General features: G+C 42.3%; 1 long non-coding RNA gene across 1 annotated transcript; it reads left to right on the plus strand.

Annotated features, from left to right (window-relative positions):
* Positions 1 to 12795: 12795 nt before the first annotated feature.
* Positions 12796 to 16439, plus strand: LOC124244353 (uncharacterized). The gene is made up of 2 exons (XR_006889975.1): positions 12796 to 13053; positions 16261 to 16439. It is a non-coding gene; the product is annotated as an uncharacterized LOC124244353 (long non-coding RNA).
* Positions 16440 to 18151: the final 1712 nt, after the last annotated feature.

Here is an 18151-nt window from a genome sequence, read left to right on the forward strand (position 1 = left end):
CAACAAGCACAACAAGTGAGTGGAAATCCAGAAACAAGATTTTGAATTTTGTTTTGAAGAGCTTTCCGAAGGCAGCAACCAGATGGCTGCTTCTTCTTCTGATCAACGCAGAGTTTACGTACACTTGATTCTGCAAGCTGTGATCCATTGCCACCCATTTTTTGTGAACTTTGTTTTTTTTCCTTTTCTTTTTGGTGTGCTCCTCTCTAATTAGATGAGCTAGAAGCTGGATCATAGTGAACAATGAATGGTTTGACACATATGCTATTCTGATTCAGTTCTTGGGGAAGGCAAAGTAGTGTTGTATAGACATGGGAAATCACCACACAGCACACCCCCATGCTCTCCTGGGGCCATGGAGTTAAAGCCTGTGAGTTCCCAGAAAGAAAAAACTGTCTTGCACCGAACCGTAAAATTACAGAATTTCAGAGGTGGAAAGGATCTGAGGTCATGTAGAATCTGAAGCCCGATCAACTCCATTAAACTAAGCCTCAGATGTGAATTGTCATGTAACAGGACACTGCTGGCTCTCTGCTCAGTGCTGCTTCCACTGTGCCTTTCCTCCAGCCTCACTTGGCTCCTCAAGATCTGTATTTGGTCTTTGCCTCTGCCCTGACCCTCTGGCCCTGCCTATGGTCACTAAATGTGGATGCTAGAAAAAATTCTCAAATATGGATCCTGTCTCTCCTCTGGTTTGGTCTGACACCCTGACTTCAACCTTTGGTGCTGTGGCCAACTCATCTTTCACTTGCCCTTCTCTGTGACTCCTGAGTGTCTTACTCTGAACTTGCTGGAGATGCTCAGCCTCTGCACTGTCTTCTCATCGCTCTGGCCTCTCCTGGCTCCTCCTGGCCTGTTCTGCATGCCACCCCCAGCACCCTGGCTCCAGTGCTGATAGCACATGAATTACCTCGTGAAATGTTTGTATTTCTCACTTTGACTTCCAACCTGGGTTACCGAGAAATCTCTTCCCCCCATGAAACTCCACCAGGAGCAATAGGAAGCCCTTCCTTACTTCTTCCACTGGCCGGAGCAGCAGGAATGAGTAGGAAGGGCCTGTGCCCATAGATGACCCCAGGGAAAACTGGAGAAGCGGAGAGGATGGCAGGGTCTCTGTGGACTCTCTGCTAGCTTGTTTCGTTCACTGTTTTCTATTTTTTTCTTTCACATGCTAGGTTATAACACACAAGTAGGTATTCAAAATTACTTGATGGATTGCAAAATAAACTATCATAACTGACAAAGCTGAAAGAATATCATTTTCAGATACATAGAAGCCCAATTTATACATCAAAGAATGCTATCATTAAGTCAAAGAATAGGGGGGGAAGCTACTTCAAATACATTAGATCAATCAAAAATAGTAGTATAAGACTCTCTACCCATGAAAAGCTTAGGAAGCTGTTGGGGAGGTAAGACATATTTACAATTAGTGAATAAGATAATAACACTGAGTGTGTGGATGTGCGAGGATGTGTAAGTGTTAGAGACTACTATGACACATTTATGCGTAGCAACCACTCTTCCTCTAGGAGCACAGGGAGCGAAATGATAGAGATTGTTCATTGAGTGTATACATGGGGCCAGGTGCTTGTGGAACCCACTGTCTCCTCTATTTCCCTTAGAGAGTCCTTGAAGCAGGTTCTGTGACCAAGGTCACACAGAGGGAAAGTGATAGAGCCAGCCATTTGGCCTCCACAGTTGTGATAAGCCAAGAAAGGACGTGGAAAGGGCATCCAAGTTAATAACCGAAAGACTGGGGTTCAGGTGTGGGATTACCCCAGAAAGTGCAGGTGGTGAACGAGTGGTGAATGAGACCAGCAAGCATGCTCCCTGTGTAAATTATTCCTCTGACTTCATTCTACACCTTTAAATATCTGATTCATTTATCTCCCTTTGGGAGTTTTTCAACTCATGTTAATTCCTAGTGTTGATTTTCCTCTTAAACTTTTTGATTCCAAATTTATCATCCGGGCTTGCTACAATGAATCAAGCATTCGATTCTAAAGTACGTTCTCACCTTTTCAGGTCGGCAGCACCCTAAAACTATCTTCCATCTAATCCGTTGGTCAAGGTGATGCACTGATTGTGTGTCAAGTCTGTTTCTCATGGAGAGAGATGCTTCAACTTCTGGTTGTTGATAGCTTTCGGCTTTAAAGAACAAGCAAGCAAAAATTCCAAATACCCTATGGAAATGGAGAACTTCCCTGTTTATCAATGGTATCTCTGACTTGGGGTTTAGGATGCCCAACCGAGCTGGTTTCTCCTTTGGGGTGAAGCAGGCTGCAGTAAAGCTTTTTACTTGTGTGCAGCACTACGGACTGCTGCAGGTGCGCACACGCCTTTATGGGACATAAAAAGACAAGGCCCCAGCCCTGAAGAGTTTACAACCTGAGCCAGACATAAAGGAGATGGCGGCCAGCAGTAAAAATTTCATTTGTGCAGATATGACTGGGACAGAGAAGAGTGGAAGACAGTGCTGCTGGAGGAAATTTTTAGGAAAGATATACTGGACAAGAGCGTATGTCTCGCACATAAAACCCTGGGATGCTGCTCAGAGAAGGTGCGCGAGGAGAGCAGGAGAAGGTATAAGTAGGGGAGACAGTGAGCTGAAACGATGGACCAAAGAATTAAAAAGGAAGTATGGGGTATAAGGCAACACGACAACCAAATAAATTGTCTATCAGCACATAGATCATAAGATATCCATCTTTTAAACAGTTATTTCTCCAAAATGCCTTTTCTGAAATAACTGACCATTTGGGACTGCAGCCCTAGTTTCATCCGTCTTGCTAAACATCCCACGATATTAGAAGAGAAGGCAGTGCTCCCTAACTTCGCTTCTCTCTCATTACAGGACCATCAGCACTTGTACTTGGCGCTCTAGAGCTTGACCAAGTGAAATGCACATCCTTGCTCCCTGGGAGAGTTTACCGCCAAAGATCACGAGCATGTCAGATGAGTAACACATCTCCTCGTAAATATCGTACACCATTCTTTGGTGCAGTGATGATTTTTGAGCCGTTAGAGTTACTGGCTAAGGGGAATGTTGAATGGTCAGCAACGAGGAACTGAAGACAGAGATGTGACTTAGGCAAAATCCCTTCTCTACCTGTGACTTTGGACAAGGGGCCCATGACCGGAGGAGTCCTGGGTATGTCGTGGGGTTGTCACAATCCCCTCAGGTCACGCCCTAGCCCAAACCCAGGGGAAAGCAGTCCCTGTTCTTGGAGGTCCTCATGGGTTGGTGCCTCTTGACTTCTTCCAAATGCACCAGCCACAGTGAATCAGGAGGATGAGTTAAGCACTGATAACATCTAGTACATTTTTTCTAGTAATGAAAACAGCTTAAATCCATTTAGAAAATACCCAAATTATGGAAAAAATCAACTAAATTCTACCACTCAGGCAAAACGACATTTGACATTTTAGAGTAATGTACTTTTATGCGCTCTTCTGTATTTCTTGAAATAACCTATCATGAGCATTGAAACTTCTTTAGCCATTTGATTTTTAGTGACGGCACCGTGTTCTTTTGATTTATTAAAAGAAAGGAAAATCAGCAAATGTATTGTTTGCAATTAAGAAAAAACTAACCCTGCCCCTTAGTCTTCAAATACCCTTTTCTCCCTGGGTGTTCACGACGCGCGGTTCTATGCAGGCGTCTGCAGCAGCCTCCTCCCCTCCAGAGGGTGACCTGTGCCCCTCAGGAGCTGTGCTCAGGTCTTGCTGATGTGGGGATTCTCAGGTGCAGGTGAGCAAGGCCAACCGCTCACTTTCTTCTTGGTCTGAATGACCGCGAGAAGGAGTTGGAATGCTGTTAATGAGAAGATCGTGGACACAAAAGAAGCACAAGCGTCTTTCCTTTCTCCTCCTTGGCTTCTCCCTCACCCTGCAGACCTGGGGCCACGCTCTCTGGACAAGTCTGGGACTAAGTTGGTACCTGAGGGCAGTAGGGGCTGCAGAAACCTGGACCTTGAGATCCAGGGGTTGAGAGAAGGCAGGGTTCTTGCGGGGACCGGCCGCCTGGCTGCAGGCTCCTAGCAGTGTAGGACAGACCCTTGTAGCTGCTGTGGAAACACCTTTCCATGTGAAAAAAAAATCCACAAGATTCCTCCACCTTTTCTTAATGGTTTATTATTGCCTGTTCTTCTTGAGGTGATATGTTTTTACTCCCTTCACTTCTTTTGTATTCTGTGGCTGTGGAATTTTTTCCGTATGAAGTAAAAGGATTTCTTTGTCTCACTCTTCTGTGTGTGCTCTGTCTTTGAGCATCTTTAGTCCTGGCTGAGCTTTGTGTATGTTAAAATACCTACAGGCATACCCAAGCTCCGTTTCCCTCAAAATTCCAGTATTTGAGACACTATCTCCTCGTTTACTCCCAATGCTTCCCTTTGGTTTGTTTTTCTGTCTGTGGAAGAGGGTGAGAACTAACCGACGTTCTGCCGTCTCATCTCTCCGAGATTTTATTCCAATTAAATGCTTCTTAGCCATTCTTTAAACTTGTTGAAATTTATCTCTCTGAAAGGCATTTCCTTTTCTTTACTAATTTTTCTAAGTCATGAGGTCGATTTTCTCGTGATCACCCTCAACGCGATTTGCACACTGGCAACCAACCTTTCCTTGAAAAACAAATAGACAAAAGATCAAATCCAGAGTTCTCTGTCTTTTAAAATAAGAAACTGTTCACCAAATGACTTCAAGAAATTGTGTGACAAGCTGTGATTTATTGTTTTGTTTTTTGTTTTTTTTTTTGATTTTATGTTGATTCTAGCCCAGGGGTTCAGAAAAGTCTATAAAGGTCAAAATAGTAAATATTTTAGGTTTTATGGGCCGTATTGTCTCTGTCTCAACTACTCCATTCTGCTCTTGTAATATGAAGCTGTCATAGACAATATGTAAGTGAATGAAGGTGTTTGTGTTCTAATAAAACTTTATTTACAGAAACAAGCAGTGGGCCAGATTTGATACACAAGCCTAGCTTGCTGACGCCTGTTCAAACCAATAGATTAAACTTCTCTCCCATCAGGACCTGGCTTATATGAATAAGAAGAGAGAGTATTTGATTTTCACAATGTATAGAAAAAATCTTTGAAGATTTTTAAAAGATATATAGAATCATAAAACATTGGAAACAATCAAATGTCATCATTTTGTGAGTGACCTACCTGAGCACTGGAAAAGTTCAGTGAATTCTCCGCGTTAAAGTGAATTGTAAACGACATAGCTCAGACTCAGGGGTACATCTCGTGTCTCAGCACGCTTGGCTTAGCAAGCTTAGTAAATGTGGTTTACCATGTGTCCCTTTTTGTAATAATTCTTAGGAGCGTCTAGGAACCATCTAATTTATTACAACTTCTATTATTACTCCTACTCTTTCTCTTACTCTTTCCCATTTTTATTCCAGTCCAGTAACTTCTTTCCATTTTCCAGGTTTTGAAGGAAGTGGTTTTCTTTGCCTTATAATAGTAATAGTAATTATTTAATAGTAACAATATTTACCGTGTTTGCTTTGAACTTCCATTTTGTATCAGATATTGGGGCATTTAATCTCTACAAGTTGTTTCCAATTTTTATGATGATTCCACAAAGTAGGTACAATTAGGTATTTTTCTTTTTCAGATAGGAATATTGATGGTCAGAGAACTTCAGGGCTGGCTTCAAATCACACAGATTTTTACATAGCAACTTCCACATGCTTTTTTCCCCATGTCTATCGTTTAAAAATTCTTGATCTGATAGCCTAATTTTTCAGTCTTCTCAGTGCTTCTGATCTCACTTTTCAGATTAAGTTGGGGCAGTGATGCTGGGCTAGGATCCTTGGCTCCTGTTCCTTATTTTTCACGTCTGTAACCAAGCCGTGGAATACAGCACATCTACAAATACTGAAGTGATGTCGCTGCCATGGATATTTATGGAAAATAGATATTAGATGACAAAAGGACACCTAAGCAGCTGCTGTGTGACGAGCTTTAATGGGGTAGCTGCAGACAGGGTGGAGAGAAGGAATTGCTCCCGGGACTGGTGCGGAACAACTCGCCGTGGAATGCCGTATGATTGGGCACTACTGGGACCGGCCCGGCACAGAGCAATCAGAACTGGGTGGTTCTTTCAGGGCAGGAGAAGCCAGCAAACATGAATCTCAGAGATAGAAATGTCAGAAGTTACAAGCAGTGCAAATAGTGGCTACAGTTGTGGGCCAAAGGAAAAGTCTTTTCTTGAGTAAATGTGGAAAGAATTTCTGGCAACAAATATGCATGCATGGCTTAAACCAAGCAAATTAGGACAAACTAGAACAATACCAGAAACAGGAAAACACCTTCAGAGGAGCCGTCTTTGAACATGAAGAAAATGATATTATCAACACGCCTGAATTAGTGTTATTAGACTCAATCCTGGACCCCCTCAAATTTACCATCTAGTTCAGCAGGCAGGGCATACACCATGCTCCTTGGAATTCTGTATAAATATTTGCAAAAAAATGGCCCTTTGCCTATTCACCCATTTCTAGTTTCAAAGGAGGTGGAGTTTTTTGTTTTTTACCGTTGAATTGGGAAGTTTGAAATTTTTTCTGGATTATTGCATTCTTTGGTTAGTTTGACCTTTCTCTCAGTGCAAAATGAACACTGTCCTTGGCTTCACCTAATCTGTCTTTGAAGAGAAATTTGCATCTTTTCTTGGTAGATCTCATGGTACAAAGGAAACTGTATGAACAAACGAGAGCTGAATTCTGTCAATGCGGCCTAGAACCTAGTGGGGGAGCTAATGATTGCAATGTGAAAGAACAAAAGTCACTACATTAGACAAGCAACATGGATGCCTGGCCCAAAGCTGCTGTGACAGCCTCCTGTGAGGGTGGCGTTGACATGGCGCCTCCACCCAGCTGCCTTTCCCTGGCATTAGTTTGAGTGTCTCAGAAAGAGATTTTCAACTACCCAAATCAGTTATCGCTTCAGGACATGTGTTTTTAAAATCCCTTTTATGTTCGGTGAAAATCTCTGCTTGAGTAAACAGTTACATCACTAATTGCTAAATATGACATTATCAGATTGTTGTGACTTCCTGGGGGTGAGGGTAAGGAAAAAGGTTAATTACAATTACTTTTGTCTCTAACTAATGGAAAGCAGCGTTAACATCTGTGTGCTGCCTGCTGCAAGGTTGGCAATAATCTCTGTGTATTAGGCAGAGTGGAATAGAATGACCCAAGTGTGGATGTCGTTGTGTTACCTGAATTTACCCAGCAGCTAACAAAATAGGTCTCTTTCACTAAAGACTAATTTTCACATTAAAAAAAAATCCTTATTACGGGCCTAGTGCAGTTAAATTGCCTGACACAGTAGGGAATCTATACTTAGACTGGTGATATTAAGCACTAAGAAAAGGCCTCAGGTGATGATCCAGCTGAGCGGTAATTCAGGCCCCTGATAATCCTCTTTCAAGAAATTCCACCAGGTGGCACAAAATGTCCCAAAGTGCCACTGAGCATGCTCTTTCTTTGGACCACAGTGAATTGGGGAGAAAAGATTAAGAATTGCTGAAGATTGTAATAAGCCTTCCCTCCCCCTTCCAAATGCACGCCTTCTCACCCCCCAAGCTGCTTCCTTAAAGACAAAAATGTATATGTAGCAATATGTGCCATCAATACGCTCAATGAACTTCATCCTTTGAGCAATCTATAGGACTAGTCAGAAAAGATAAAGAAAACAGCGTGGGAAGAGAAATGGAGATTTGCAAAGTTGCCAATTCACCAAACCTAAAGTCCTCAGGTTTGTAGAGAAATCTTAAGACAAAATCTTTTCATGAGGTTAAATGCAGACTCCTTCATACAAGTTGTAAATGTGCTGGCATGTTGATAAACTGTAGTGATCATAAAGATCTGTAGAGATTAACTGCTGCCAAGATTGTTGATAGTCAAAGACTGGGGCAAGACTTTATAGTGGGAGGAAATACAGTGAGATAGTTTCATTTGTTCTAGATAATGCCACTTCTTAAAAACTAGTCTAATATTTGCCCAGCACTGGGAGTCAATATATATCAGAATGGCGCATCGATTAAATAATGAGGTGGAAATTGCTCTAATATGCAATCCCATGTGGTTCCAGCCTGGTGAATGATGGGAGAGTGATTTGGCTTTAGGTGGCCTTGAACAACCTACAGAGGGAGCTTTCTCAGCTTGCTCATGCCCCTGTCCCAACTCCAGAAATTCTGACTTGAAATGTCTGTGCGAAGTCCAGGCATAAGCATTTTGAAAAAACTTGCCAGGTGATTTTAATATGACTTCTAATTAAGAGCCTTGGATTTAAGAGTTTAATTTCCTTTCATGATAATCATGGGTGAGTCCCCAGGAGCTCCATTCTAATAGCCCCTTCCCAAGAAGCAGAGAAGATCAGTACACGTGAGTTGATCTAGAAAGAAACCTACTGTCTCTTCCTTAAAGAACAATTCTTCACTCCCATCTGGATGTGGAAGATGGCTGAATCATGTGAAATTTCAAGCACCCTTCAGGCTCACCTGTCCTTGAAGAAGGGACTCGTCCCCTTAAGGAGAAATAAGATGTGTATACATAAGAATATAATATAAGAATTGTCCTTAAATTGAACTTTGAAAAATGCAAATTGGACTATTTTGAGCAACAAGGAAATAAGAACAAAGATGCAGAAAATTAAGGTGCAAGGAGGAATTAATACTTTGTTCATTTTAAGTGGAATGTGGGATATACGAAGGGTATTCATAGGAATTGGGTTTAAATTTTAGACTTAAGGTTTTTGAACTTTATTCAATGTCAAGCCAGCAATATTTCTGATCCAAGATGTAGTGTGATTAGTTTTATGCGTTCAGAAATTAAAATATGGCAGCTACATGCGAAATGGGTCAGAATGAGAGGAGACCAAATTAATATTCACCTTCTCTTGAGTTTCTGTAGTACCAGGCTTTGCAACAGGTACTCATTTATGGTCAGCATTTCACTTAAACTTGTAATGACTTGTAAAGTAGGCGTCCTTATTACCATTTTTAACAACAACAACAACAACAACAGCTAGAGGCTTAGAGAGTTTAAGTGATCTGCCCCAATTTATAATTTAAAGCGGCAGAACAGGAATTAAAACTCACTTCTGTCTGACTTCAAGATCTGTAGGGATAATGACCATACTGAATCATCTAAAAATGTGTTTAAGGAGAGAATTAACAGTCGCTCAGGACAGAGGTGAACCTGCAAACCCTGGGCCGCCAAAGTGGAGTACGCAGACCCAACCACTACACCACCAGGCCAGCTCCCTGTTTTCTTATTTCAATATGTTTATTTAAGTATTTATGTATTTTAAAATCCACAAATAAGTTCCAGGGGCATCTTTTTTGAGTCGCTTGTAAAATTTCTGCCACTCTGTTTCTGTCATTACTAAGATAATATTAAAGCAACATTCATGAACAGAGCTTTACGTCATGCCCTATTTTTATTCACTACTTGGTAGTGAGATTTCCTAAAGTAGAGTTGGTGTCTTAATCATTTTCGTAGGCTCTAAAGCATTTCTGAGCACATATATAAAATTGCACATGTATGAAATTCTTAAGTTTTTAAAAATGGAATTCTCTAAAATTATGTAGCTTTCGTGACTAGAAAAAATGCTCTGAATATATTGTCAGTTCAGGTCTGGCAAGAAAGAATTAGGCAGGCTTCTGTCTGCATTTTTGTAGGGTTGGTCTATGCAGTCAAAGCTGAACAGACGACTGTATAAATTATCTGGTAAGTTTGGATTCAGCTAAGGAACATTCAAGTGAGCGGAAGCTCTGTGTAACTTGTCTTGGCACAGATGGATTCTTAGTGGGTCTAGATCAGAAACGTGATGTCATTTTTCTCACATACATGCTCACACAACTCGCACACACACACACACGTTCAGCCACACTCACACTCAGATGCACACACAGACACACAGGACTGGAAAGTATACAATGAATTAGCTCTGCCTTCCTTGTATCTCTCATCTCTATGGACCTGCTAATTCCCAGGATAGAGCTTTAACATATTCTTTGAAGAATCCTAAATATTGTTAAAAGCCTAACATGTACCAGGCCTAGAAGAACATAGAAACGCACTATCTATGGGCTCACGGAGGATGACAATTTTAAGACTGTCAGCCGAGAAAGGAGGTTGTAGAAGGTTGTTCTGTGTCTGACCGATCAGGAGTTGTAGCTCTGTTATGGGTCTTGCAGACTGGAAAGTCTATCAGTGTTTCTAGAACTCTTCAAGTGGTTAATTAGGAAGATCATCTCATCTGGAGAGACAACATGAGTGAATTGAAGCCTTTAAAAAACTGACCTAAACCTTAGCATATTCATTCCTAATCACTCTCTAATTAGTGTATTCAGTTTGTATACATAAAAAGCAACATAAGACATACTGCAAATAGTGGTTATTTGTGATTCCTTTTGCCTGTCTAGCATCTGAACGCTGTTTTGTAAGTTTTGCTAAGGTACAAAGAGTAACTCCTCTTTAGGAGCAGAAAATTCTAGATATTGACTTTCCCAGCTTCCGTTGCACCTGAGGCTCAGTTGTGGAACTAGTCTCCGCCAATTAGACTCACTCTCGCTAGACTGACTCAAAGTGAGAGGCACAAGAAAGTGGATGCTGGGAGAGAGGATGTAAGGGGATGCAATTGTCCACCTGCAAGAAGACCCGCCACAGCTGATGGCAGCCACACCCTGGTGCAGGACAGCGGCATTGAGGGCTCAGTGTCAGCAGATGTGGTTTCTCCGCACTCCAGCGGGCAGCTTATTTGGGTAGTGTTTCTTAAATGTAGCCTCCAGCTTGATACCTAGCCTCCCCGGTGTTTCCCTGAGCCACCCAACATCCTCTCAATACAGTTTCTCCTCTTACGTCAATCTTTTGCTTGCAACTAAGTGTCCTAACTAATTCCCTGTGCTGGATACTGGGGGCCCCACAGATGAGTAAGGCCCTCCCTGGCACCTGAAGGACTTCTCACTGAGGTAGGTGAGATAAGGCAAGTTCACCCTTCGTGCGGTTATTACACGTAATGTGATCATTCTCCCTCTGAAACCACTCACATCTGTAGAGAAGATTGCTTGTGTGGGTTCTCCATGAGCTAGGGATTCTCCGGTTCATCCTTTTGGGATTTGCAAGGTTGGCTCATCACCCAGAAAAGAGACATCCCTCATAAGCTGCCCCTTATGATTGTGAGTGACTGAGAAGACAGGCAGAAGAGGGTCTTGCCTTTTGTCTGAATGTATTCGCAGTAGAATAAAATCTGCGGCTGAGTTAGCAGCGAAGAACTTCCCCAGACACGGGCCTGTGTGGAGTCTATACAGATGGCACTCCCAGTAGGATTACACATCCCAGGGAACTTGTGAACCATATGGAGGAGAAAGTTCCCCGGCTGAGAGTTCCGCTCCATTATTTCCCGTTGGAAGTAGCGCATTGTGATCAAGCTTGAATTATCAGATGGAGGCAATGGGTATCAAAATGTTATATTTGCCAGAGTTTGGAACCACTTATTCTCAGCCTAATGATTATAAAGAACATGTGGTTGCAGCATATTCTGAGTTATGCCACCAGGGACCATTTACAGCGTTTCCAAGGGCATGGCTGTGTTACTGTGTAGGGAGAGCCCATGCCCTACAGCAGCATTCTGGAAATAAGGATTGTCCCACATCACTGCAGGACATGACTTGGCTTCAGAGCACTGTTTCCTTCTGAATCTTTGGGATGGAGCATTAAACTTAGGGGACAGGGAACACAACCTCCTTGCTTTGCCAGCACTGCAGCACTGGGTCCTGGCAGGCGCTGCCACTCTGCAAGACCTCTAAGATCATATGCATGAGGCCCTTGCATGCCTTTGGATGTCTTTATAAATCAGGAATGGATGGGACCAAAGACAACATGGAGGGTGGAGGCAGAGACAGGGTCCTGCTGCACCCACTCGGGCTGACTGACCCTGGGCACCTTTGTGTCATTGTTCCAGCCCAGGAAGTACAGCCCCGGGACCCATCGCTGTGGACAGCCGAATCCTCCAAACATCCCTCAAACATCTCAGTGTCTGAGAAAAGGGAGTCACTGGATCCGAGAGGGCACCTCCTCGGGGTGATGTGTTTTGTTTGCATAAACACGTAAGCTGGGCATGAGGAGCCGAGGAGGCCAGGACAAGCCGTGGTAGCAGCTCACCAGCTGGCACAGGCTGAACAACAAACAAAAGCTGACACGCTTGCTTGCCATGTGCATGAGTGATTTCCAGGGCCTTCCATGATGAAGAGGGGGACAGCTGCTGGCAACGTGCCTGTGCTTACTAGGCTCCTCTGTGCCAGTCCTGGAGGAGAGAGCTCTGAGCCCAAAGGTCATGAGAAAGAGCACTGCCTGACTGCATTCAAGGCCAGCCCCTGGGATGGAAAGCACGTGACTGCCCTCCTGAGCAGGGCCCACTAAATCCTGGTGATCCACTCTCCTGTTTGCGCAGGCGTGGACTTCTTTTGGATGTGTCTCACTGTCATTGTGAAGCTTAGGTATGTGAGGAAACAGAACTACCGAGGGCGAGGCCATCACTGTCAGAGGGAGCAGGGGGGAATCTCCCCTGGATGGAGAGGGCGTGCCTGATTTCTGAGGGCTGGGTTCCAAGTATGTTTCTCAGATTGCGAACGCAAACTGAGAAAAATGAAAAGGTATTTGGATTCAAGAGAGAAAAGGGGAAGAGAAAAGACTGAGGTGGAACCTCTTTGTGCTTTAGGAAGCCATGTGAAATGAAACAGAACTCAGTGGCCCAGGAAGTAAGATGGGTGTGGAAGGGTTAAAGTCATCCCCCACCGGCACTCGCTGCAATCCACTCTTCTCCGCCCTCCTTTCCTATTTAACGTGGCTTCTGTGAAAGCCCCAGCCTGTCTCATCTGTACCAGGAACAACGGAGGGTTTTTGAACTTTGGGTTCTGACTGCCAGGGCAGACTATTCCAGAATAATTGGAACACACCTGAGGCCAGCAGAGCAGAGTGCTAACGGCAGGAAGAAGGGCCCAGGTGAAATGCAGGAAAGTAGAATGAAGAGGGCTGGGGTAAGTCTGAGGTTGGAGCGGTCGTTTATCCTGCAGAGCAGCTCTTACTTTACACACCAGTTGACATTAGGAATTTCTAGGATGTTGGCAGCAACAGATGCATTGGCTGTTTCCTAGATTCTCCCTCAAAACCACATGACCACGTTACGGAACTAGAGAGTAGAAGTAGTTGTTCAAGGCATAAACATATTTTAAACACTTTGTGAAGGTATGAGACAAAGTAAGCTATCTTAGTAGGAAGACTTCAGGCAGCCTGAGTCCTATCCAGAAATGCAGCTTTAGATATTGGTTACCAACACTCTTGCTGAGTCTAGAGCAGACATCAGTGATATATCTTACCCAGTGATAAAGCAATTACCCCCACGGCTTTGGCCCAAAGACTGGATATTTGCAACTCTGAAATGGTCACCCAGTAAATGACCGTAATGTGGGAGATTAAAAATGGATTGTTGAATTAAGATTTGAATTACTTTCGAAGACCTTGCTTTTCCTTGGTACATGTGGTTTTCATATTTTGTTTTTCTCCCCTTATTTTTTCTCTCTCTCAGTGATCATAATTGAATGCATCTTTAGTCTACAAATTATAATTTTACTGTCAGCAATGGTACTTAATCTCAGATGTTTATTAGAAAATTTCTCTGCAGTCACTGTGACTTCAGCCAATAATCGGCACTTGAATCAAGCGAATGGGCTCCTAACAAAATTCAGAACATGGTGATGGCTCTGTGTCAGGGGCTACTACAGTGAGCTTTGATAGATACAAATTTTCGATTTTTATATATAGGAATTTAATAATAATTAAGATAAACACAAATGTATTAATGCTTGTATTAACTATTCTCCAGAAAAGAGAGATGGACTAAAATATAGTAGTTTAGATACATACGTAATTGGGCTAAAGGAAACGGAGAGTTGAATCATTTCTTAATGAATTTGATTAATGTAAATAACTTATCTGCATCCTTTCACTCCTATACCCTACTTATTCCTTAAAATATAGGGCATGTTTTCCATAAATAGATTTTCCTCCCCTCTCTCTAATTCATAGACAACTCCACAAAAAGCATGCAGCACAGAGACCGCAAACAGAAGTGGAGCCCAGAGGTCCAGCCTCCATGGCGCTCTGTCCTTCCTCATTGTACGTATGTGGACGGGCTCCATCTCTCTGGGCCTCAGTTTCCTTGTTCTGAAAAATGCAGAGATTGGACCAAACAAAATTTACAATTCTTCTGATTCTGCTTTTCCATGCATTATTTCTAGTCACTGTTTCTGTGAAGACGAATTTCCTAATAGAAAGAATTTTTATCCTTTGCTCTTAAAGGAAACACCATATATCCTTAGTCTGTGTTGACTGGAAAATAAACTGCATAGTTTTTCAAAAAGTTAAGCATATATTTACCATGTGATCCAGCAAACCTCTCCTTGATTTCTTTTGGGTAGGTATTTACCCAAAAGAAATGAAAAATTATCTTTTCACACACAAAAAAACTGTACTCAAATATTTATAGCTGCTTTATTCATAATCACCCAAACTTGAAACACTCCAAGTGTCTTTCAGTTGGTGAAGGGATTAAACAAACTGTGATATAGCCACGCGAAGGAATACCACTTGGTGATAAAAAGGAAGACATTGTGACACACACACAACATGGACGAACGGGAGAAAATACTTACAAATCATGGATCTGCTGAGGGGTTAATACCCAAAATATCTAAGGAACTTGTACAACTCAGTAGCAAAAAGCCAAATAATCCTATTAAAAAATGGTCAAAGGACTTGAATAAATATTTCTCTAAAAAAGACCTATGAATGGCCAAGAGATACATGAAAAGATATTCAAAACCAGTAAATCAAAACCACAATGACAGATCATTTCACACCTGTTAGAATGGCTATTATATAAAAAAACATAACAGGTGTTGCTGAGGATGTGGAGAAATTGGAACCTTTGTACACTGTTAGTAGGAATGTAAAACGGTGCAGGCACTATGGAAAACAGTATGGAGGTTCCCCCCAAATGAAAAATAGTACTAGCACAAGATCCTGCAATCCCATTTTTGGGTGTTTATCCAAAGGAATTAAAATCAGGATCTTGAAGAGATATCTGCATGCCCACGCTCATCAAAGCATGATTCACAATAGTCAAGATGTGAAAGCAATCTAAGTGTCCATCAAAAGACACTTGAAGGCAATGAATGGATAAAGAAAATATGTATATATATATATACGTATATGAATATTCCATTGCATATATACATATACATGTTCCATTGTATATACGTATATATACACATATATATATATTCCATTATGTGTACATATATATATATACACACAATGGAATATTCTTCTGCTTTAAAAAAGAAGGAAATCTTGTCATATGCAACAACATGGATGAAGCTGGAGGACGTTATTCTAAGTGACATAAGCAGTCACAGAAAGACAAATCCCGTATGATTCCACTTACATGAGATGCTTAAAGCAGTCAAAATCACAGAGACAGAAAGTAGGATGGTGGTTGCGAGAGACTGGGGGGAGCGAGAAGTGGAAGTTGTTGTTCAGGGGCTATGAAGTTTCAGTTATGCAAGATGAGTACGTTCCAGAGATCTGTCATGGAACGTCACGCCTATAGTTAACAATACTGTACTGTGCACTTCAAAATCTGTTGAGAGGATAGAGCTCATCTTATTTGTTCTTATTGCAATAAAAAAGTGCGCAAATAAATATATCATTTCTCTCAAAAAAAACAAAGGAAGGAACACGCACAACAACATGGATGAATCTCGAGTGAGTTACGCGCTAAGTGAAAGAAGCCAGACTCAAAAGACTATGTGCTGTATAATTTTATATAACATTCTGGAAAAGGCAAAGCTACAGGAACAGAGAATGCGTCCTTGGCTGCCAGGGGCTGATAGTTAGAAGAGGGATGACTACCAAGGAGGGAGTACAGAAATCTTCTCTTGTATCTTGATTGTGACAGTGGTTATATGACCCTGCATTTGTTAAGACCCATAGATTTAAAAAAAGAGTGAATTTTACTCTGTAAATTATACTTCAATTTTAAAAAAATCAACAACACAGATCTAAGATTTGTTACTGAACCACCTTTTTCCTCAAATTTAAATTCTAGAATTTTTAAAGTTTTTTTAACTAACAGAAATGTGCAGGCAGTAGTTTTTCTGTCTCCTTCTCATTGTGGCGTGCAGGTTAAAGACGGAAGCTGAAGTTCCCAGTCAGTGGATTGAAATGTCGTGGAGTGATATTGGTCTGGCCGGGCATAAGTGCTGTCCTCTGATGCATGTCTGCCTTCGAGGTTCCTGAAGCTTCCTGTCTGCTCCCGAGGAAGCAGCTCTCATTTGCATTGACTTCCCACAACTTCCTCCAGGCAAGTCCCCGGGCACGCACCGCAGTCCTCTGCCTGCAGGCGCAGGGATGGTTCAGGGCAGCTCCCTCAAGAGTTCTTTTGTGCGTCATGACTTAAGGACCAGCAGAATCTGTCTTTCGGTGCGTCTGGCTTACAAGCCAGACATTGTGCAGCTGGAGGGCTTCAGGTGTGCTAGGCACCTGGGCTAAAAGAATATTTTTTACAGATAAGGAGTCCCTGTTGGATGCTCTAAATTCTGTCCCAGGCTAGGAGCTCTGTTGAATACATTGCTAAATACCCATACCCCTACAAGTAAGGTCTTCGATTAGAGTTTTAGACCATAGTGTGGTCGCATTTTAAAATCTATGAAATTTATGAAAAATATTTTACAGTTGATAACCGTATGGTATTAAGCAAGGTCCATATCAAATGCATGTACTCATTATACATGTGCCTATGTAATATTTAGGTGATTGACAAGAGTTAAATGCAGTAGAGAGATGTAATATTAATCCTCAGACTGTATGATAAACGTATGGCATGGCTTTTTCTGGTGGCAGTGGTAAGTTTGTACATGATCTCTCATTTCCTATATGAAGACATACTTTTAACTAGCTGGCTTAGAAGGGTGGTATGATCTGTGATACTCCAACTCATGCTTTTGACCTCAGATCCCAGGGCTGAAATGTTTGAAGATCAGAAAGTCCAAACATTCACTCCCAGCAAAATGCACACCAACTGCTTGTCCACTTGGCCTAGACTGCAGGCCTGGATCTCTTGAGAGAGAACAATTTGTAACTTCTGAACACAAATCAGTCCAGCTTGCTGCAGGCCGGCCTGACGTAAATTTTGTTCTGATTGAGCGTTCAAAGCACCAGGTTCAAAGCAATTAAGTTGCCGTGGTGCAGCGGCTTGAACAGATTGCGATGCGAAGAGTCTATGTATATTTACCATTAAATAATTTAAATTAGTTTCAATTAGACTGAAATATCAAGCCATAATATTCAGATTTTCAATGATCCATTCAAATGAAAAGTGACTTTTAAAAATTGTTTGTTTTAAAACAATTTTCCCAAGGCTTTCTACCAATAACGTGTTAACAGACTAAAACGGGCTCAGAATAAATCTTGCGAGTCTGTTGAAAAATAAGATGAGAGAACAATGGGCACTTAAACGAAGGGAGTGCTGGGCCAGTCGCTGTAGCCCAGGCCTCCCCGGACAGCTAGGTGAGGGCAGACCAGTCGGCTACACTCAACAAGGTGAGGAGTAAAACTATCATATAAGAAAAATCCTCTCCCTTCCACGGGGCCAGAGAACTTGAGAACTTTCATAAAAGGATGCTCTACCCAACCAGAGCAACCAATCTACAAAGCCATATGTAGAGTGGGATCTGATAAGCAGTGGTGCTAAGGTTGTCATTCCCTGGGCAGCCAGTGGGAACCAGAGGTACACCTTCCTCCCGAGACCCAACTCTGTGGCCCAATCCTGCTTGGCACCACACTTGCAGTGTCCACCACCCATTGACCCAATTTGGATGAGGAAGCCTATTTGCCACCTGAGTATAGACGGAGCCATCATCTAAGCCAGGCACTGGCAAACTGCAACCTGGGGGTCCCATCCAGCCCAGCCCTTGACTACCTTTGGATGGCCTGCAAGTTAAGAATGGTTTTACAGATAAACATTTGCCTTGATTTGATCATAAGGAACACTAACGTAGAACCCCAATTACATGA

This window comes from Equus quagga, chromosome 9 (genome assembly GCF_021613505.1).
Source record: "Equus quagga isolate Etosha38 chromosome 9, UCLA_HA_Equagga_1.0, whole genome shotgun sequence".
Classification (NCBI taxonomy): Eukaryota; Metazoa; Chordata; class Mammalia; order Perissodactyla; family Equidae; genus Equus; species Equus quagga.